This window comes from Camellia sinensis, chromosome 2 (assembly GCF_055761805.1).
Source record: "Camellia sinensis isolate YWXY chromosome 2, ASM5576180v1, whole genome shotgun sequence".
In the NCBI taxonomy this organism is placed as follows: domain Eukaryota; kingdom Viridiplantae; phylum Streptophyta; class Magnoliopsida; order Ericales; family Theaceae; genus Camellia; species Camellia sinensis.
The window spans coordinates 146,467,367-146,491,960 of NC_138962.1; the positions used below are offsets into that span (position 1 = coordinate 146,467,367).

Genomic DNA, 24,594 nt, shown 5'->3' on the forward strand with positions numbered 1-24,594 from the left:
TTCATTCCCGGATAATGATAGTCCCAATGCGTTACTATAGTTCCGGTTGGAAGCAGCAGTGATCAAGTGCCTTTCCAACAAGACTACTAGAAACTCAAGGGTCCAATCAACATCCTAGAAACTACATTCCATACCCACATAATCACATAAACATGTTATCACATAAGCATATAACATTATACTAAGTCTCTATCAAACGAGACGAACCCAATGTGATACTAATCACTTCCCACGTACCCAAAGTATTCAAACCCGGTACGCTCTGATACCAAGTTGTAACGCCCTCAAAAATATACCCATTATATATCATTGACATACATTGTTTAAAGAGAACACTTTAATAATTCCTTATAATGTCCATCAGAGTCTTACAAATAATAAAAGCATTACATGCAACATCAAAGTAAATGCCCTACCGGCTTACATCTTTCCAAGCCAACACTTGGACACAAAGTATGAGTTCTAACTCAAATAAAAATAAAGCCCTAGGCTTGAGTGTTTACATGTATTAACAATGAAAAACAAATAACTAAAAGTAGTCTTCCAAAATCCAAGTCCTTCCAAGCTAAGTCCTTGGAGGTAGCTTATCACCTGAACCTGAAAATGATGTTCCCATAAAGGGTGAGCCACAGCCCAGTAGAAATATACTAAACCACATATAAGCAATGAATAAAGCAATGGCATTCAACAGATGGTTAACCAAGATAGTCCATTACTTCATTTTACAGTCTTATAACACTATTGTCTAAAACTCATTTTACCTTCCAATTTTATCAACATGGCTCAGAACCTGGCCAAACTTACAACAGTGAATTACATATATCATATTCACATCCTTCCATTATCAACAAACAAATGAGACTCAAGCTCAAATCAAAACACTTCATACTTCCAGATTGATACACATTTTAGTGCTGTATCAATAAAACACTTCTATAAATAAGCACACATAAAAGTGATGCTAATGGAGTCCATCCCCTATCTCCTCCCAAACAAAAATCCGGTTTAGAGGTCCATCCCCTATCTTCCTCTAAACCGTGGAGTACATCCCCTATCTCCTCCCACACAAAAACAATGTATGCAAATGCAATGCTCAACCAATACACGTATTTTCTGAATCAATGCAACAGTCAAAATTAATGACTTAACCAATATGATTAGTTTCAGTTATTCCTAATCCACATGAAATGTCTACAACAATCACGACTATCCTCCACCGATAGCCCAAAACAGTTATTTCTAAACTGGAAATAACTATGTCAACAATTCAATAGACAAATGATATCAATTACCCAATTACGCCATTTAATCAATAAATTCCCCAATTCCATGAATTACTTATACAAATTAATTCAATAATACAACTATGGTTTTTCTCAAAATTTACCAAAGTATCCCCAACATATCAAAATACCAAAACTTAGAACAAAACCTATAAAATGGAGTAGGAAATCCCTACCTCGAAGAGAGTAACCCGAATGGAGAAGATGGAGATGATTGCCCAAATACCAAAGTGCTCCAAATTGCCAAAAGTTCAGATTAAATGGAAGCCCTCGACTCCCTCTATCTTTTTAATGAAGGATCTAGGGTAGAAACACACCCTAAGTAGATCAAATCTAAGAGAGAAGGTGAGTAGGGAGATAGAGAAGTCGGACCTAGGGTTTGGGATAAAAAAGAAGATGAAAAGGACTGATCAAAACCCGCTGCTGTAAATATATACTGGACAGGCTCGCTCGAGCGAAGACTTGGTCGCTCGAGCGACCAGACACAGAGAAACTACGCTCGAGCCAAGGAAGCCTTGCTCGAGCCAACAACTCAAAAGCTCGCTCGAGCGAAAAAAAGCTCGATCGAGCGAAGAACTCAAACCCTCAGGTCTGCAACAAGACACACGCTCGAGCGAAGGAACTATTACTCGAGCGAAGGACGAACTAACTCGCTCGAGCGAAGAAAATCTCGCTCGAGCCAAGAATGAACAGCTACAGGTCCAAATCAAACGCAACCATTCGCTCGAGCGAACAACTCCTCGCTCGAGCGAAGAACCAAAAACCTGGACAGCAACACTTGGTTTCTAAACCCAACCAACCTGAAACAAACCTGCCCAACACATCCTATAATTCCAAATGAGAAAATAAGGGACAACAACAACAACAATTATATAATGACAGAATCCACGGAACCTAAGTCCGGATACAATAATCAAATGTGAAAAGACCGGGGTCGCTATAGTCTTGTTGCTGCTAGGCTACAATCTTGGTCATTGTTCTGTATCCGTCTTAGTAGGTGTTTTAGGGGTTGTTGGCCTTTGGCTTAAGCATATGATTGGTTTAGTAGCATGAGTGGATCCTAACATTATGAAAAGTGGCTTGGGTTTTTTTTTTTTTGTAAGGTGCTCTCTTAAAAAAAGAAAAAGAAAAAGAAAAGGACATTACCCTAGTGTCATTAGACAGCCAGAGTTTTGAAATTGGAGTTTCAATAAATTTCATCATGTTTCAATTTTGTAAAATGGTTGTTTAATTGGACTTAAATTTGTCAAATGATGGACACATTGATGTTTTGAACATTTTAACTAATGAGTAGTGATAGAAAAACTTTCACCTTTGGGCAGTTTTCACCCATAAATTGGTAAATTATCACAAAGCATCCATAAATTGGTAAACTGCTGTTCTTCAATTAATGGAAAGCAATTTGTTAATTTCTATATCTTTTAATGAGAATGCTTTGTGTTGAGAGATCCAAGGGGTCACCTCTCCTGCTATCATCCATTTCTATACCTTTGAACACTCAGCAAGTTGGTTTAAAACCACTCTAAAAACTTTTACTTTTATACCTTTTTGCAAATTTTCCTGCCATTCTAGGTTGCATTCCTTTTCTGTCAGCAGGTAGAAAAGACAGATAGATAGACAGGTGGAGTCTACTAACTTTTGAAGCATTTTTCACCCCCAAACTATACCACACAATAGCCTGGACAAACACAAGCTCAGAAGCAAGATTTAAACCAGAAGATATGAAGACTAATTTGTGTTCAAGATCTGAAAGGTCTTCTCATGTCTAAAAGGTCTAGTAACATGAGGTAGTTTTAGTTCATTAGAATTAAAGTGGACCAGAATAGTTATTCTATCAACATGTTCATTATCATATTTAGTTTACTTAAAAAATGTTTAAAAATATATTGTAAATGAAATAAGGAATGAACATTTCATTCTATTCTACTTTTATTCTAATGAACCAAACATAACTAATGTTACATTAAACTCTCTTAAGGTTCAAATTCACATAACACTTAATTGCATTTTTATCAAAAATTGTTAATCATATGAATAAAAAAAAATGATATTGTCATATCTATATATACTAGCGTATACCCGTGCCTAAAGGCACGATGTAAATAATTTTAAGATTAAAATACAGTTATAATTTATACATATTATGTTAAAATTTATGAAGTTTGTGTCATTTTTTGATAAAGATACTGAAAAAATATATTGAAATATTTTTCTTCTTAAAGACAACTAAAATATATTGTGTGAGTTTAATACATTTTTCTTTTTCATGAAGACAACTTAAATAATACACACATATATACATTCACCAAATTTTTTTGAAATACAACATAGAATACTATACTCCTTTAAAAAGGTGTTAAAAAAAAAAAACATAAACTCTCTTGCCATATTACACATAAATGTTAAAATGCCAAATCACTGAAATTTTTCTTTTAATTAGGAACTCCAGATATTCAAAAAAAATTATATGAAAAATATTTATCATATGTACATTAGAATCACACAGCAAATATATTACATTTGAATGGTACAACTAAACAAATATATTACATTGCAAATAAAATGTTAAATAATTTTTTTTTGAGTGTGGATTTAATTTTTTTGTTGCAGGAAAATCAACTAAATAAATCACCCTTACTTTCCTTTTAAATAGTTCCAAACAAATAGTTCCTTCTCTATCACACTAATTTCTACAACACAGAGCACTAACCACAAACTAAGTCCCAAATAACCTGTCTCTCTCTCTACATTCTTTGAGAAACCCATAATCAAACTCACATTTTCCGAGTCAACCTAGCGTTTAGAATAGATTTTTTTAACAATCACATTAAAATGATAAATTAAAACCGGAGCAAAATAATTGTCCAAATTTGAACTTTTCTCTTTCTTAACTGACTTCAATTTTATAGAGATAAAATTAAAAACAAAATCAAAACCCATTATAATCATAAATATTTTGAAGTTCACCATTTATGACTTGGAAAGTCCAAACATAAATTTATGCCAAAAAAAAAAAAAAATCACCAAATAACAAAGCCATTTTATAAGCAATAATGAATAATTATTTCATGAAGCAACTAAAGTAATACACACATATACATTGACCAGAATTTTTGAAATACAACCTAGAATATTATACTCCCTTAAAAAGGTGGAAAAAAAAAATGAACTCTCTTGCCACATTACACATAAATGTTAAAATGCCAAGTCTTTCAAATTTTTCTTTTCATTAGGAACTCTAGATATTCAAAAATAAATAAATAAATAAATGAAAAAAACAGTCCATTTTTTTTTAGAATCACACAACAAAAATACTATATTTGAATGGTACAATTTTTTTTTAATTTTTTTTTTTTTATAACACAATGATAAATACATTTTTTTGGGTTAAGTTAAATACTTTGTAAAGTTGATTCAAAGCAAAACGGATTATGTTAAATACTTGGGTTAAGTTAAATACTTGTAAGTTTAATACACTTTTTTTTTCATGAAGACAACTAAAGTAATACACATATATATACATTGTGCAGAATTTTTTGAAATACAACATAGAATACTACACTCCCTTAAAAAAGTGCCAAAAAAAAAAACTCTTGCCATATTACACATAAATGTTAAAATGCCAAGTCTTTCAAAATTTTCATTTAATTATGTTAAATACTTGAGTTAAGTTAAATACTTGTAGATTGAATACCTTTTTTTTTTTTTTTCATGAAGACAACATAGAATACTATACTCCTTAATTTCACATTGATACTATACACACATATATACTTTCATGAAGAGTGTGTTATTCCCTTAATTTCACATTGATACTACATGCCACAAAATCATAATTAATTTCACATTGATACTACATGCCACAAAATCATAATTTGGCATATGATGTACTATAAAATTTTCTTCTCAACTAATCAACAATTTTGAGAGTATGTTAGATGTTACTTGGATTTAATAATTGAAAAATGTAAACCATCAAGAATTTTGTAACCAGAAATTTACTTATTCATTAAATTTTGAGAATAAAGATTAGCTTTCCAAGACACATTGACTGCTGCTTTTGAAATGAGGCTAATGAGAATAAAATTCGTAATTTTGATCCTCTACAAATGATCAATATCATCCCATTCATATATTCTGAGTAAAATGTGTCATATGTACAGTGACGTCCAAAAACACCAATGTTAACTAAAATATATTTTGGCTAACCACAAATAAGACAATGTCATTATGTGAATTAAAAAATGACATCATAAAGACATAAAGGATGTTAAGTAGAAACTTAAATGGGAAATAACAATCACAAAAAGAAATTTCATGCCATATAAAAAGTGAAATAGAAGAAGCACAATTCAGACATCTTGAGCAGCATCAGATATATAATTGGGGGGAGGGGTGGTGAGATGGAAGGAACAATAAAAAAAACTACATTAAATAGATAAATACCTATTCTGCCTAGGCCGTAGAGATTGTCTTAGTGGTATTTGAGAAGAAACAATTTCCTCGTCCACTGCAGGAAAAATAAAAGTAATGCACAACATAAAATATTAGAAGGAAAAAAAAATAAGGTATACAATAACCAAAGCAAAGAATATAGATAGCACTGAACCCAGACAATGAAAATACCTTCCCCTGTGCTATATCCAACCTCTCCTGGTAACATTGATCTGCTTGAAGAACTTATTTCTTGCCTTGTCAGCATTCTCAGTTCTTCATCCTGAAGTTCCTATTGCCGCATCCTTATTTTTGCTTCTATAACCCTTTGTTCTTCCTATTAGAGCACACATAATGAAAATTTGCTATTCTGAACATATTCAAAAATTCCCTTTAATAATAGAATTAAATAAAGGATACTATGGTAAAGAAAATCTTACAATTTGCTCGATCCCCTTTTCCTCCTTTGTTTTCACCCCACGATACTCCACCGCGTAGTTCAAGGTTTTACAGAATGGAAACCTTATATGGTTAAAGAATGCAAGTATAGAACATGAATTTGGAAGAAAGAATCCGAGATTCTCTAAAACATAGTAGCTGAAATTATCACCCAAAAATGTAGAAACATAGTTCATACATCATAGACTCAAGGATACTGAGTAGGCCGAGTCGAATTCGGGGTCTTCATCTGCAGAAAACACTCCATTGCTATAGCGATCCCGGTTGTCCCTTTACTATTCTGTTGTGTTCCGAACTTGGTTCCGTGAAATTGGTAGTTGTATCTATCTTCTTGTCGTCCTTTAATTCCGCTTGATTGAGTTTTAGGATGTTTTTGGTAGGGTTGTTATAGGTTGGTTAGGCCTTGGTTTTAATTCCTTGTTGCCCAGTTTTTAGGCAGTCCGCTCGAGCGGGGATTGCATACTCCCAGTTTTTCGTGTCCCTGCAAAACTTCTGCAGGTGTGATTTTTACGCTCAAGCGGGTTTCTTTACGCTCGAGTGGTGGCGCTCGAGCGGGTACTCTGGCGCTCGAGCGGGTAGTACCTTTTCGGTGTAAGTTCTGGGAGGGGAAAATCTACGCTCGAGCGGACTGGTCTTCGCGCTCTAGCGGATGTGCTTTATTCTTGTGTCTTGGCGCTCGAGCGGGCCTTTTTGGGCTCGAGCGGACCTAGTTTTTGTTCTTGACGCTCGAGCGTTGTGTTTTCCGCTCGAGCGGGAATGTCGTATATCAGTTGGCTGTGGGATAGTTTTAAATCACTTTTTCTCATTCTTTCTCTCTCTTACTTTTCCAAAAAAGCCATTTGAGAGCTTCTCTCTCTAGAAACTCCCTTCTCTCTAGGGTTTGATCTAGTTAGAGTGTCCTCATTCTCTTCGGCCTTTGTAAAAGTTGTGTTGATTGTCGATGGCGTCGTTTTGATCCGAAAATCTTGGTCTTTGGAGCACTTTGGTTTTGGTCTCTTCTTCATCCGAGCTCTAACCTTGAGGTAGGGATATCCTACTCCTCTTTATGAGCTTTGTCTTTAAATTTTTGCATTTTGATATGTTGGGGGTTGTTGGGTAATTTTGAGAGAGTTTGGGCCTTTGTGTAATTTTACAAAAGTTGGGGTTTTTATTTATATAAAACCTAAATGCATGTTTGGCATGAAAAAGTGAAATTAATGTTGAAACATTAATGAAAATGGAACCTAAGGGTTGTAATGTTAATTATGAAAAATGCCCTAATTACATTGGCTAATTAATTCGTATAATTAATTATGAGAAATGAGGAATTGATTTGGAAAGGTATGGGATTAAAGGGTGTGGTTGGATTATTTATTGCTCACCTAGTTGAAATGTTGATTATATATCCATTGTTGCATTTATTTCCTGTATAGAAATAACTGTTTTGGGCTATCGGTGGAGGATAGTCTTGATTGTTGTAGACAATGCATGATGATTAGGCAAACTGAAACTAATCACTGGAATGTGTCATTAAGTATGATGGTTGAAAGAATACATTAAATTTATGTATTGTGTGATGATGTGTATAATTATTGTTTATATGCATTGTGTCGTGTTGGAGGAGATAGAGGATGTACTCCACGGTTTAGGGGAAGATAGGGGATGGACCTCTAAATCGGATGTTGTTGGGAGAAGATAGGGGATGGACTCCATAGATAGCGCTCATATGCTTATCTAGTAATGTGTTGACACAGCTCATATGCTTGTCCTTGGAAGTGTGATAGGGCTCTTATGCATATCTATGGAAGTGATGATATAGCTTGTATGCTTATCTGTTGGTGTGTGTGATATAGCTAGTATGCTTATCGATTATGAAATGGGAAAGTGTTTAATATGAGTTACTGTCTCATATAAGTTGTTTGGCCAGGTTCTGAGCCATGGTTATAAATTGAGAATTGAAAAGAATTGGAAAATGGACTGTAACATGGACTTGTATGTCATGAAACTGTAAAGTGTTATGAGTGAAAGTATCAGTGTTGGCCATCTATCAACTGCTAATCTTTTAGTCACTGTTCATATTTGGTTTAGTGTATTTCTACTAGGCTGTGGCTCACCCTATATGGGAACATCATTTTCAGGTACATGTAGCATGCCACCTCCAAGGACATAGCTTGGGAGGCTAGAGGCGGACAGACTTTTGTTGTCTTAATTCCTTTTGATGTATTACATGTAAATCCAAGCCAAGGGCTTAATGTGTAATAGAGTTAGTACTCTTTTTTTTTGTAACCAAGTGTTAACTTGGAAAGCTGTAAGCCCATAGGGCATTTGCTTTTGTTGTTAACATGTAATACTTTTGTAAAGAAATACTCTGATGAATTGAAGAATGTGGATCATATATATATAAATGCTTGTCTAATGAGATGGGTTCTATCTATTATTTTGAGGGCGTTACAATTGCAAAGAGAAAAAAAAAAAAGGTATCCAAATTAAAATTACAATAATTAATGACAAATGTTATAAATAATAAGAACCTGTACAAATGCCTTTCGTGCAACATCTTGAGCGATTGAGACTTGGATAATACTGAAAGCTTTCAAACCACACAGAAAAAAGTATACAATTAGAAACTTCAATAGTAACAAGAATAAAACCAAATGCAAAATTAGATTGCAAACTTAGGGTTGCTATAGTTTCGGTTCGAAGTTGGTTAGATAAATCAGCTCCTTGAACTGAAACATATAATTAGAACCTCACATACTTCAGTCATGCATTGAACAATTACCTACCAAGAATGAAATTTTAAAAACTTAATACTTTTTTTTTTCTTGTTTTCACTCCAAATCAACCCAACCCATGTAACGTGCAGTAATTTAGCCTCATCAAGCCAATGAACTTTACTTTCCTTTCCGCAAATTTTCTTTTGCTTTACTCAATTTGGTATAAACTAAACAGAACCCAAATGAAAATAATTCGAAAAAGCAAACAAAATGAACTTCAGAATTGAAATACAAACCAAAAAAGAAAATTTGATTACTTAATTTGCTATAAACTAAACAGAACCCAAATGCAAATAATTTGAAAAGGAAACAAAATGACAACTTCAGAATTGAAACACAGACAGAAAATTGGGCCAAATGCAAATAATTTGATAGCTTGAGAATTGAAACACAAACCAAAAAGCAAATTGGGCATTCTTCGAGATCAAATCCACATTCTTCGTCTCCCGGATAGCACGGAGCGAGTTATTCTTGACCACCAAAGATTGAACAATACCAAAAGTTTTGACCACCAATTTTTTCTTTAATTATAAGGTGCAAACGGTCCACACTTTTTGAAGGGCATGCACCATAGTCTTTCCTGAGTTATTCTTGACCACCAAAGATTGAACAATACCAAAATTTTAAGCCTTTCGCCCTGCTTTCAAGACCATGCCGAACAGGCTAGCCTTTTGTGGGCTTTAATCAAGTCTCAAACTACATAAATCAACCCTTTAATGGAAAACAAAAAAATAGATAACAGATTCTTTAAAACTCAATTTTCCTAAAACAGATTCTAGAACAGAGTCAAAGAAATTTTCAGTCCTGTTTTTTTGTAAACTGTTTTGTGATCTGGAAAAAAAAGGAATGCTATGCATTTGCGAAAACTGGTTCTTGAAAGAAAAAGAAACCCAAAAAAGGAAGAAGGGAAAAAAAAAAATCAATCCTTGAAATACAATCTTAGATAAATTTTTTGAATTCAAAATTTTGAATTCCAAAGGAAACAAAAACAATTAAAAAAAAAATCAATTTTTTTATGGATTTCATCTACGGTAATCCAGAAAAATGAAAAGAGAGCCTAAAATAAAGCAAGAGGCAATGCGTTTCGTGCAAATTCTTGGAAATTCAAGGCAACACAGAATTCGTAACTCCATACAATCAATCATAACATCTAAATTCTTTCTCAAATCAAGAAATTTAAACACCAACTTGCATACCCAGAATCTTAATTATATGTAAAGGTGTAGAATTATATACCCAGAATCATCAGGAACAATTCTCGAAATCTTAACATTCTTTTGAGAACCCTTGTAAAGCTCCTCCAAACTACACACCAACTTGTTTTCCACTGGAGCCGATTTCCGAATCGTCTGATTTCCATTCGAATTCTTCGACCCATTTTCCCCAAAACGTCCACTCTTCCCTCCACAATCAGATCCACCAAACAACTTCGCAAAATAATTGGTAACCTAATTATAAAATTAAAATCAACCACCGTCCACTCTTCAACTATGCTAATAAGTCAAAATCAAATGCTGTGTAAAAAATTCTAAATCATAGGCCAAGACCACCGTCCACTCGCATTTTGGGCTATTTAATTACAAAATCAAAATCAATATTAAAACAACAATCAATCTTACAATCAAATAGCCCAAAATGCGAGTTCGAGGACTGGAGAGGCAGACACAGACAGAGAGAGAAGGTGGAGGCAAAAATCTTACCTTGCGAGACTGGAGAGCAGAGTTGAGTTCGAGAGGCAGAAGACTAGAGAGCAGCGGAAGAAGGAAGGTAGGAAAGAAGAAGAACAGACAGGGAGAGAGAGAGATAAAGAGGGAATGGGGCAGAGAGTAGGTGAGAACAGAGAGAGAGAGAGAGAGATAAAGAGGGAATGGGGGAGGAGACGTGGGTAGGTGGGAGAGGGAGAGAGCACATAGGGTTTGGGAGGGAATAAATCATCATCCGAACCATTGATCTTTATCAAAATTGATCTGAGCCTTTGAACCTAAATGTATCTTACATACATTTTATACATTTTCAAAAACCTTCCTCCCTTATTATATAGATATATAAATTTTTTATCACTTCTATACTGAAATGTATAATCTATATCTTTGTATCTTTACACTATTTACACTAATCAAGATCGCTTTAGCTTTGCTAAAATAAAGGTCAATGTAATTATACTAAAACTGTAGGCCTTACTATATTTTTTCAGAACCTTAGGAGAGGTTAATGTAATTTTCCCAATCATATGATTCAACAAATTGCACTTTTGGCGATTAAATTTTTAGTCGCCAAAAGTCTGATTCTAGTTGCCGAAACATTCTCCAAACTAAATATTTTTGTCACTAGCTTTGTCACGAGAAGATTGTCGGGGAAGGTATTGGCGACTAAAATGTATTTTGTTGCCAAAAGTTCTAAATTGGCGACTACTTTTTTAGTTGTCAAAAGTAAAGGTATTGGCGACAAAAAAATTCTTTAGTCGTTGAAAGGATAAATTGGTGACTAATCTTTTAGTCGCCAAAAGCTTACAATTTAATTTAACATCACATTTTTAGCTACTAACATTTTTGTCGCCAGAACTTGAATTATCTAGGGCGACCAAAGTTTTAGTAGTAAATTTTCTTGTTTTTTTGTTCATCTAACTTTTTAGCTACTAAATAGTTTAGTCGCCTAAAGTCTAGTTTTTTTGTTTGCCTACTAAAGTTTTAGCTGCCTATCATATAATTTTTATGTTTTGACGACTAAATATTTAGTCACCAAATTTTTTTTTCCCTTTTTCTTTTTTTTTTTGGCCACTAAATCATTAGTTGCCTAAAGTCTTTTTTAAATGGCTACAAAATATTTAGTTGCCAAAAGATTTGTTTCCATTTAATTCTTTTTTAGCTACTAACTATTTAGTCACTAAAAATATTTAACTCCATTTTTTGCTACCAATTGTTTAGTCGCCAAAAACATTATTTTATGTTTTTTTTTTATAATTAATTTCTCCACAACCTGTATGTATCCCACGCAACTTGTAACAGGTATACAAACAAAACAATACGTATATACTATCACCCATTCCACAACACTTATTGAACTTACAACCATCCAACAAAAAAGAATAATTTTTAATGTCAAATTCTATACAAACCAAGTATACATTCCAATTGGAAAAAATAATTTAATACAGAACAAATAAGCATACAAAAACAATATCCTCAGTACACAAAAATATATTTACTATTATGCGAAATGGTCATTTGGCATGGTACAAATTACCATGGTAATCTGTACCATGACAAAAGGTAATCTATATACCACGACAATAATTATTTGTTCGATGTCAAGTATTCTGTACCCAGCCAAAAGTTATGTACGAGTCATCCAAATTCCACACAAAAAGCAGAGGACGACAAAAAAGCAGGATTATTCAAAAGTGTAAATTATCCTCCGTACAGAAAAATGAAAGATCCACATGTCCATGCCAAAAGCCATTTACAAAACAAAAATTACACCCATTAGTTCCATTTAGCATTTGAAGATAATTTCACAGTTTTGGTGTAATAGGCTTTTGCCCGTATTATAGAAGCTTTAGCATAAAAGAAGCATTTCCTACGAAATAATCCTGCACATAAAAGACTTTTAATAATGTCTCAAAAAAATTAAATAAAAATAATAATAATAATATAATAGCATTTTAATAAGAACTCTTTTACAACTTTCCTGTGGTTGGACTAACATCATAACATTGATGTCAAATATCCAAACTTGTTAGTTGCAGTAACTTACTATTTTGCTCTATGGCACAAATCCATAACCGGTAAGGCAAATACTTGTTCAGAGGACATCCGAATATGCTCTTATTCAAAGAATGGGGTTGTTGCCGTTATTTGAAGGTGCTTATTTGAATTGCTGATAAAATAAGCGGAGAAAAAAAGTGTTAAAGACAGAGAGAATATGTTTTGTAAAGGTTGTTGCCTTATGTTCAGCAAGGGACATGCATGGCATTGTCACTTTTATTTGAGAGGAAGTTTGAAAATTGTTGTAGTTCATTGTGTGTATGGGTGTGCCTCACTTAACAAATAAGCTAAGAAGCACCCGTGACATCCATAGAGTGGTTCGGGGGCTATTTTACGTTTTCGCTCCTCGAACGGCCTTTTTCAAGTAAGTTTAAGGCCTTTTCACTCCAACTCCCAACCTATGTGTGCTAATTATGTCCCCACAGTTCCTACTTGTCACGAGGAAGCTACCCGTGACATCCATAGAGTGGTTCGGGGGATGTTTTGCATTTTCGCCCCCGAACAGCCTTTTTCGACTAAGTTTAAGGCATTTTTCACTCCAACACCCAACCTACATGTGCTAATTACATCCTGTCTGTCCCTATAGGTCCTATTTGTCACTAGGAAGCTGCTCGTGACATCCATAGAGTGGTTCAGGGGCTGCTTTGCATTTTCGCCCCCTGAATGACCTTTTTAAACTAAGTTTAAGGCGTTTTCACTCCAACTCCCAACCTACATGTGCTAATTACATCCCGTCTGTCCCCACAGGTCCTATTTGTCACGAGAAAGCTACCCGTGACATCCATAGAGTGGTGAGGGGATGTTTTTGCCCCCCTTACGTGTGCTAATGAAGACATTTTTTTATTGAGTTGTACACCATAGTTTCTGACTGTTTGTTGCCCTCATCTATTTGTATTTTGTAGTTTATATTATTGTTGACAAATTTGGTGCTATGCAGTTACAATGCAAGTGCAAAAGTTATGGATGTGGTGTATAAAACAATGACGGATGTAGCTTATATAGCAATGAATGATGTGGAGGAGTGTAACGCCCTCAAAATAAACCCATTATATAAATATCATTGGCATGCAATATCAAAAGAAAACAATTCATTATCTCATTCATCAAAGTATTACTAAATGAAAACATTACATGTAATATCAAAGTAAATGCCCTATGGGCTTACATCTTTCCAAGCCAACACTTGGACACAAAATATGAGTTCTAACTCAATTACAAATAAAGCCCTAGGCTTGAATGTTTACATGTACTAACAAATAACAGTAAACAACTGAAAAAGGTCTTCAAAATCCAAGTCCTTCCAAGTTAAGTCCTTGGAGGTAGCTTATCACCTGAACCTGAAAATGATGTTCCCATATAGGGTGAGCCACAGCCCAGTAGAAATATAATAAACCACATATAAGCATTGAATAAAGCAATAGCATTCAATAGATGGTTAACCAAGATAATCAATTACATCATTATACAGTTTCATGACATTAATGTCTAAAATATGTTTTACTTTCCAACATTATCAATATGGCTCAGAACCTGGCCAAATTTACAACCGTGAACTATATATATATCAGATTCACATTCTTCCAATGTCAACAAACAAATGAGACTCAGGCTCAAATCAAAACACTTCATACTTCCAGTTTGATACACATTTTAGTGCTGTATCAATAAAAACACTTCAATATAAATAAGCACACATAAAAGTGATGCTAATGGAGTCCATCCCCTATCTCCTCCCAAACAAAATCCGGTTTAGAGGTCCATCCCTTATCTTCCCCTAAACCGTGGAGTACATCCCCTATCTTCTCCCACACAAAACCAAGTATGTAAACACATAACATATACACCACACAATCAATACACACAATGTCTGTATTAATTCAACAGTTAAAATTAATGACTCAACCAATGTGATTAGTTTCAGTTATCCCTAATCCACATGCAATGTCTACAACAATCATGACTATCCTCCACCGATAGCCCAAAACAGTTATTTCTACACTTGGAAATAAATATATCAACAATTCAATAGGCGAGTGATTTAAATTATCCAACTACACCATTTAATCAATGAATTTCTCAATTTCATGAGTTTAACCCAAATTCCCCAATTCCCTTAAATTAATTATACAAATTAATTAATTAATACAACTAGAGTTTTTCCCAAAATTATCAAAGTAACCCCAACATATTAATATACCAAAACTTAGAACAAAACTTATAAAATGGAGTAGGAAATCCCTACCTCGAAGAAAATAACCCGAATGGAGAAGACGGAGATGAATAACCAAATTCCAAAGTGCTCCAAACCACCAAACGTTCAGATTAAATGGAAGCCCTCGACTCACTCTATCTTTTTAATAAAGGATCTGGGGTAGAAACACACTCTAAATAGATCAAACCTAAGAGAGAAGGTGAGTAGAGAGAGAGAAAAGTGGGTTCTAGGGTTTTAGGATAAAAAAGGAGATGAAAAATGATCCAAAAGTCGGATTTCAGATCTTTATAACAGTCGCCCGCTCGAGCGCCACTCACAGACTCCTGCTCGAGCGGCCAAACTCCCGCTCGAGCGTCGGATGCACACTCCCAGAAGTTTTTTTTTTTTTTGCAGACAGGTCCCCGCTCGAGCTCCCAATTCCCCGCTCGTGCGTCACTCACAACCTCCCGCTCGAGCGGCCAATTCCCTGCTCGAGCGTCCAACTCTACACAGGACATACTGGATAGGTGTATTCCCCGCTCGAGCGCCCAAACCTCCGCTCGAGCGGACAAGCCAAAAACTGGGCAACTAGACTTGGTTCCTAAGCTCAACCAACCTGCTCCAAATCTTCCCAACACAACCCAAAACTCAATATAAGGATTAAAGGGTGCAACCAACATACCCTCAACAACCAGCTCCACGGAACCTAAGTCCGGATATAACAAGTAAAGAAAAAAGAAACCGGGATCGCTATAACGAGCAAGCTAAGGATGTGGATTGTAAAACAATGAAGGATGATCAGGAGCCTGCAAAGCAAGTATAGTATAAAACAATGACAAAAATGCAGGAGCCTGCAAAGGAAGTAGAGTATAAACCAATGAAGGGCGTGGAGGAGCTGCAGTTAGTTATAGATATTGAGGATATGAAGTCAAAACTTAATGAACTTGAATCAAAGCTAAGTGAGGTCAGTTTTCTCCATGGTTTCTGGTTTTTAACTTGATGACATATTAATGATATGGTTTCTTGCAATCCATCTCATAATCTAGCTAGGAAATCATGTTGGTACAAATTAATTCCAAGTTGACTCGGTTGATTCAACTCAGTCTGAAATCTCAACTAAGAGACATGGATATCTATGTATTAACTTGTTCGAAAGGGAAAAAAAAAAAACTATCAAAATGTATCTATGTTGTTAAGTGGTTGTTCATATCTAGAGTAGATTTTGATATATTATTAATGCCATTCAATTGGATGGGGCTCCTAATTCAGTGACTTACCTTGTAACGCCCTCAAAAAAATAACATTAAACCCATCAAATAAGACATGCATTGATATGTAAAAGTTCCACATTCTTCCATTTTATCAGAGTTTCATTACAAAAAGTATTACATGTTAACAACAAAAGCAAATGCCCTATGGGCTTACAGCTTTCCAAGTTAACACTTGGTTACAACAAAAGAGTACTAACTCGTTTACACATTAAGCCCTTGGCTTGAATTTACATGTAATACATCAAAATAAAACGACAAAAGTATGTCCGCCTCTAGCCTCCCAAGCTATGTCCTTGGAGGTGGCATGCTACCTGTACCTGAAAATGATATTCCCATATAGGGTGAGCCACAGTCCAGTAGAAATACACTAAACCAACCATGAACAATGACTAAAATATTAGCAATTGATAGATGGCCAACACTGATACATTCACATAAATCACATATTTATGTCATACAACTTATGAGTCCAAGTTACCTTTCATTTTCTCTTTTTCAACAGATAAGCATGTTAGCTCTATCATTATCTCAACAGATATGTATAAAAACTATGTCCCACATTCACAGATAAGCATATAAGCTGTACCCACATTCCCAACAGATATGTATAACAGCAATATCCCACACTCACAGATAAGCATATAAGCTGTATCCACGTTTCACAAAGATAAGCATATGAGCTCTATCTTCACTTCTCTAGACAAGCATATGAGCTGTATCTACGGAGTTCATCCCCTATCTTCTCCCAACACTATCCGGTTTAGAGGTACATCTCCTATCTTCCCCTAAACCGCGGAGTACATCCCCCATCTCCTCCTCTACACATAACGTATACAAACACATTGGTTCTATATACAATCACTCAATACATACAGTTAATGTATTCTATCAACCGTCAAATTCCATGACACATTCCATTGATTAGTTTCCGTTTGCCTAATTATCATGCATTGTCTACAACAATCACGACTATCCTCCACCGATAGCCCAAAACAGTTATTTCTAAACAGAAAATAAATGCACAAATGGATATTTAATCAACATTTCATTTCTTCATTTCTCCCAATTAATTATCCCAATTAATCAAACAATGTAATTAGGTCAACTCCCATAATTAACATTACAACCCTTAGGTCCCATTTACATCAATGATTTAACATTTATTCCATTTCTCTATGCCAAACATGCATCTAGGTTTATTATGAATAAAACCCCAACTTTTGTAAAATTACACAAAAGCCCCGAAATTTCACAAAATTACCAAACCAACCCCAACATCTCAAAATACTAAAATTTAAAGACAAAGTCCATAGAGAGGAGTAGGGTATCCCTACCTCGAAGTTTGAGCCAAAAAGGAGATGAAGACTCGAAGATCAACGTGCTCCAAATCCAAACTTTTTCAGATTAAAACGAAGCTCTCAACGCCCTCTATCTTTTTAACAAAGGCCCTAGGCTAGATTCACACTCTAGGGAGATCAAATCTTAGAGAGAGTGTAAGTTTAGAGAGAGAGAGTCTCGGATCTAGGGTTTGGAAGAAAAAGAAAGTGAAAAACTCATGTTCAAAAACGCTACTGTCCGCTGATATAAAACACGCTCGCTCGAGCGAAGACTTTGTCGCTCGAGCGACCAGACACAGGAAACTCTCACTCGAGCCAAGAAGTTCTCGCTCGAGCCAAAAACTCAAACCCTCAGGTCTGCAACCAGAAGCACGCTCGAGCGACATACTTCTCGCTCGAGCGAAGAACAAACCCAGACCGCTCGAGCGAAGGAAGCTCGCTCGAGCCAAGAAAGGCAACTCTCAGGTCCAGAACCAGACGCAATCGCTCGCTCGAGCGAAGCCACTCTGGCTCGACCCACCAGACACGAACTCAACTCTCGCTCGAGCGACCAACTCCTCGCTCGAGCGAAGGTCCAAAAATCTGGGCAGCAGCACTAGGCTCCCAAACACAACCAACCTGTAACAAACCTGCCCAACACATCCTATAACTCAATATACAAAGTAAAAGGATGCAAAAAAGATAATAAACAACTACCAACATCCACGGACACATGTCCGGATCACTGTACAACAAGGGTAAACCCGGGATCGCTATATACCTCATCTTCAGAGAGTAATCCTAATCAATTCAGGGAAAGCGAATATTTCATAGAAAACATGTGCTTACCTTATGGAAATCAGAATGAAGTCCTTCCATGTATCCAAACACCAGGTCCTCTACTACTAAGTATACTAATATTACGCATCAAAACCTAATCAAATTTTAAAGTTTTAAATCATTAAACATTTCAATGAAATAAAAGTAATGAAATTTTAAAGTTTTGAAACATTAAAAAAATAAAATAATTACTTTTTTTTGATAAGTTAAAAAAATAAAATAATTACTTGAAACATTAATTTGGTGGTTATGCACAAATCACACATTTCACATTTCACAGTAAGCACCAAAAGCACACTGCAGTAGAGCAAGAACCAGGGCCAAACCAATGCTGCTGCTGCTCACCAGGTCATTGTAGATTATATACCAGGTCAATGACAGAATGCTGCTGCTACTCTCCCACATTGCTAAAGAGAGCTCGAGCGAGAGAGATGATACACCAGGTCATTGCAGCTTATATACTAGGTCATTGCAGATTATATGCCAGGTCAATAACAGAATCCAAAAAACATTAAACTATAAAAATGAAAACCTCGACCCAAAATTCTAAAAGCATGAATGGATGATTGTGACTATTCTTTTTTGAAATTGAAAGTATTTTGTGTAATCATGAAGGCAGTTTTTCCTTAACCAGTGATTAACAAATTCAACTAAATATATTCACTTTTAATATGTTAGTGGTGACTGATGACAATAGTCTTGAGAGTAAAAAACTTCCTTGACTTTTTTAAGTAGCCACATAGAGTATTAACTTAAAATATGAAATTCAGTACCAGAGAAGACTGTCTACAGTTTTAGTTTGGTTTTACAAGGATGTTTAACTCCCAAAAAATGAGCACTGAACCTCTAAAATTCCAAAAGATGAATATAGAAGTTTAAATTACTCCCAAAAGCAACACTGCATTGATGAAAATCTGTAATATAAGTTAAGTTGATCAATTTGTTTATCGTGTTGAGGTAAAATTATTTGATTAACATTGTTGATTATCAAGTTTAAGGACTACACAATAATGCATTATAATCGAAATTGTTGTCTCAATTGCATTACTTATGATTATTATCTAGAGTTGACTTCCTAGATGAAAGTGATCTGATTCATACAACCAAGTTAGAAATTAATGGTAAACCCTAAAAGCTAATTTCTAGTCCCTCACTTCACACTTATAAAGTAAAACACTTTTTTTTTTTAAGCAGCAAAAAAAGGTACTTTATTAATGAACTCAAAAGAATAACATCAATAAGAAAAAAATAATAATAAGAAGAAACAAGACAGTGTGGGAAATGTAGTTGGACACTTGATAACTAAGAGATATTCCTCTTCAATAGCTCATTTTAAGAACCAAAAGTCAACTAAAAGTTAATCAATAATGCTAGCCACCCTAACACTTTTACCAACAACAATTATCTCTAAACATAAACTTAAATTAAATATGAACATAGGCAACATATGAGCGCAAAACTATGATTTCTAGCATGTTTCTATCTCAACTAAAGGGATAAAGAGCAAGCAATTGATCTAAATGTTATATAGCATAATATGGAAATGAATACCACAACAACACAACTGAAACTAGATTAAGGACTAGAATGTTTTATAGATGAAATATGCTGAGCTGAGTTCTACAGATCTTCATGTGATGACACCGAAATGAAACTAACATTAAATTAATGCATATTCTCTGGGTAAAATACCATACTTACTAGAGCCCAGCAAGTTGTGGCCAAACTATCAAAAGGAATCTGATATACTATGTGCCTTTTCTTCGGGATTCCAAGCAACTTTTGTGTGCAGGAAACCATCTGATTCTGATCCGTATGTCTTATAGAAATCATACACTTTTATTATTAAAAACATTAATCTACCATGAACGCAACACTTATCCTTCAGACCAGTCAGCAGAAACCACATATCCAACCATGTCTTCACTCAAGATGCTTCATTTGAGACAAATTTGAATCCACTATGGTTTAAATTTAAGCTCTCAAGCTCCTAAGCTCCCCTAATTCAACCCTAAATCAACAATTAGAAAAGGGGGAAATACAGGATAAGAGAGAGAGAGAGAGATAGACACAGAGAGATTGTGAGTGAGAGAGACACACATATAGATTGAGAGCAAGAGAACGAGCTCAAGAGAGTGAGAGAGAGAACCTGTGATTTCTAGCTGTGGCAGTGGCAGCGGCAGCGGCGGTGCCGAAGTCCTCCGTACGGTGGGCTGCGGTGAAGTGATTTCGGGTGAGGTTTGGTGGTGAGATAGTCTGAGTGTGAGAGAGTTCGAATATTGTTTTGTCTAACAGAGAAAGCATGGGCAGCAATAAATTGTTTCCCTCCAAAACTTTTAACATTTTTAGCGACTAAATCAATTTTTTGTCGGCAAATGAAATATATATGCTGACTATTCTATTTTGTATCCAAAGATAAATTAATGGTGACTAACTTTTTTGTTGCCCAAAGTATTTTTGGCAACTAAAAATAATTTTGGTCGGTAAAAGATCATATGGCACGGCTAATTTTTTTAGTCACCAAAACTTAAGGAATGCTGACTAATTTTTTTGGTCTCCAAAGAGTAACCATAAGAATGTGCTTATTATTTGGCGACTAAAATTTATTTTGTTGGCAAACAAGAATAGATAACGACTAAAAAAAATTAAGTAGCCTAAAATATAGACTTACGGCAACTAATATGATTTTTAGTCGCTAAAAAGTGAAATTTTTGCTGACTAAAACTAAATTTAGTCGCCAATAATAAATATTTCTCGACTAAAGAATTTTAGTAGCCATATCCTAAACCAACGCCGACTAATAAATTTTTTAGTCGCCAAAAGTGATACTTTTGACAACTAAAATACTTTCAGTCACCAAATTTGATAGCCAAAGTGTAAATTCTTGTAGTGCATATAGTTATCATTATTGGATTAATTCAATTTTTTCATAGATAATCTACCAATATAGGCCTAAAAAATAAATGATTTAGATAATTAAAATAAAACCTAAGATGGACCCAGAAGTTCGAATTTGACCAATCGAGTCCAAATCTTGGACTGCAAGCAATCTAATGGATAATTTGGTAAAAAGTACCACACAAAATTGAAACATGACTTTGTTACAAAATTTTAGTAGCTAAGATCCCTTGGCATAGATTTTTTGAGAGTTAAAGGACACATTGTAAATTAATCAAAGGTGTTATTTGGTGCAATAGTAAGTTAAAAATTGATAATGCAAAAATAGAAGCACTCTTCACTCAACTTTTAAATATCAGTTTATTTTTATTTTTTATTTTATAATAACCTATCAATAGAAATTATACTAAACAATTTGACATACTCAAAGGTTATGGACTGTTTTGTCCTTCCATTTGTGGGTAAAGTGTCGAGAACCATAAAATACACTGGCATTAATGAGGTCAAAACCTCCATGGCAGATCACCATCAACATCAATTAGCTAGGCATAAACTCTTGTTACCAATTGTTACAATTCTTGTATGACAGACATGGTTTCTTAACAATTTAGATAGTTTAAAAAAGGATAAATTACACGATTAGTTCATATACTTTGGCTGTTATGTCATTTTGATTTTTATAATTTTAATTGGATCAATTTTGACCATGATTTTTTTTTATTTTGTCTCAAATTAGTCTAATTGCTTACAATTATAAGTATTTTTTTTTTATTATAAATGTGCACATGAGTGGCATGTGTTATGCTTTTAAAAGTAAAATTGGAAACTTAATCAATTGAATTACTTAACTTCAACCAATTAAATGAAATTTTTTTTGTCAAAAACCCTAACAAGGCTATCAATTAAAGTAAATAGACGCAAAATTTAAAATTAAGGATCAAAATTGAGCCAATTAAAACTATAGGGACTAAAATGTGTGTGATGGTTTTGTAATGTTGGTGGTGAAATTTTGATGTTATTAACACACTACTCCCTTCATGATGTTAGATTCAAAACTTGCTAAGTACAAACAATTTCTTGTGGTCAATTCATATAGGGCTTTGCCTCAACTTTAATTGGAGTAGTGGACGGTAGGATTGGTCTCTTGGATTAGTCAGTCCATTACGAAAATTGAATTATCAAAAAAATTAACAAACTAAAATTTTATTTGTTAATATTGTTATTTTATTAGTTTGATAAAAAAAATAATATATCCACTGATAATAGGTAATTTTGATAAAAATTATTTTGTATAATAAAGAGTATAAAAATTTCCATCAACAATGCTAGATGGAAGTTGTTTTTTTACTGTTTAGGTAAGGTTAACACATTAAATTTTTACATTGTTAATCTTATTATTTTATTGTTGTGATAATGAAAAATTTATTTTTAAATATGTTTATTGGTAATAGTAATGATGGCAATGAGTGTGGTGGATTATGATAGTAGTTGTGGAATTTTACCATTTAATCTAAGATTAACATAATAAAATTTTATTTTATTATCATTATCATTTTTATTATTTTGATAAATTATTTCTTTAATATTTTCACTAGAGATGTAATAGTATGTGTGATGGTTTGAGATGGCGGAGGTAGTCGAATTTTATTATTTAAATGTTAAACTTATAACAATAATATTTTGGAAAAATTATAAGTTTGACCCTTGTCATAAATTACACTTTGATTTTTTAATTTTGTCAATTTAAACCCTAATATTTTCAAAAATATTTGGATTTAGATTGACAAAATTAAACACTTAGGATTTATTTTATTATAATGGTCAAGCCTTGAGTTTTTTTAAATTTTCCTAAACTTTCATTGTGTGTGTTTTTTTTTTTTTTTTTTTATAAAGAATTTCATACTCAATTTGGATATTATTTGATAGAAATCAACAAAAGAATTTCAAAAATATTTATTTTATTAAAAACAAACATCTCTATTAAATGTTACAAATAAATTTAAATTTAGAAAGTATTACAGGACTATTTTAGTAAATAGACTAACTAAAATAAATATTTGTGATCATTCGCAGAAAATGTTTGTAAAGATTTTGGACCTCACATGAAAATTTGAAACTTTTAACAAATGTGGTGCAAGTATGTCCACATTTTGAGAAAAATTTGAGAAGATTTCTTTGGTAAATGAGGAAAGAACTTTCAAGGAAAATGATATATATATATATATATATATATATCAATTGTTTAACCTTACATAGATGTTGTGTAATGAACTCTGCATGAATTACTAGCTTGTAGTTGTGCACTTTGTTCTTAATTGAGTAATGGCGTAAATATAGAATTACTTGTGTGTATATGTGTAGCTAGTTCTTGATAGACTAGTATTGTTGAGGCTTGTTGTGCCGAAAAGTCATCTTTGTGGACCTTACTTCGTAGGAGTTGTGATGACCGGTGCGTGTTTTGCTTTACTCTCTTGAGTTTATGTCCGAATTATTGTGGTGAAGATGTTGGGTGAGTTTTCGTTGAGAATTTCTTTCTAAATTATTTTCAATTGTAGTTGTTTAAATTCTGAGTTTTCGCTCATTTCGGAGGTGCGGGGTCGGCTCCGAAGTGTCAGGGGTGAAGTCGAAGATTTTCCGGGCTGGGGGCCAGGGCTACACGTATGGGAGAGGGGCCGCACATGCGGGGAGCTAGGCCGCACGTGCGGGAAGCAAGGCAGAAGGGCTGGATGCACACTGCCTAAAAGGCACATGCGGGAAGGAGGTGCGGGGCAAGACCGCACGTGCGGGGGTGAGAGCCGTACGTGCGGGAGAGGTCGCTTCACATGTGCGGGGAGGTGCGCCGCACGTGCGGCCAAGCGTGTTTTCTGCTCTGATTTTCGTGCTTTTAGCTATATTTTGATATTTTGTTCCTTTGGCTTTCATTTTTAGATATATCCCTCTCTCTGTACATTGTTTTTCTCATTTTCTCTCATTTCTCTCTACCCAAACCCTCAAAGTTTTGCATTTTGTTTTGATCTCAAGAATCCGTAGAGATTTTGATACTAGTCCCTTATACCAAAATGATGACCGCGTCGGGGGCTTCGTCTTGACCAGTGGAGATCGTTTTCCGGCGAGGTCGATTTTTGGGCTCTTTCTTATCTTCTCTCTTGAGGTAGGGATTTCTTTGATCTTTTTCAATGCCTCTACTATAGATAGACATGTGGTATGATTTTATTGCATAAAAACCATGTGGTATGGGTTCTTTTTTCGAAAATCATGATAGAGGATGTGAGGTTTGGGTGTTGAGATAGAAATTTCATGAGATGGTTGATGTTAGGTTAAATTTGGGGTGTGATGTAATATATTCATGATTAGAGAGATAAAGCCCTAATTTTTGTTACAA

At 34.4% G+C, this 24,594-nt stretch overlaps 1 long non-coding RNA gene across 1 annotated transcript; it reads right to left on the reverse strand.

The window, feature by feature from the left end:
* Window positions 1-319: 319 nt before the first annotated feature.
* Window positions 320-6,239, reverse strand: LOC145819699 (uncharacterized). The gene is made up of 4 exons (XR_014360466.1): window positions 6,158-6,239; window positions 5,910-6,054; window positions 5,730-5,793; window positions 320-597 (listed from the first exon to the last, which is right to left on the reverse strand). It is a non-coding gene; the product is annotated as an uncharacterized LOC145819699 (long non-coding RNA).
* Window positions 6,240-24,594: the final 18,355 nt, after the last annotated feature.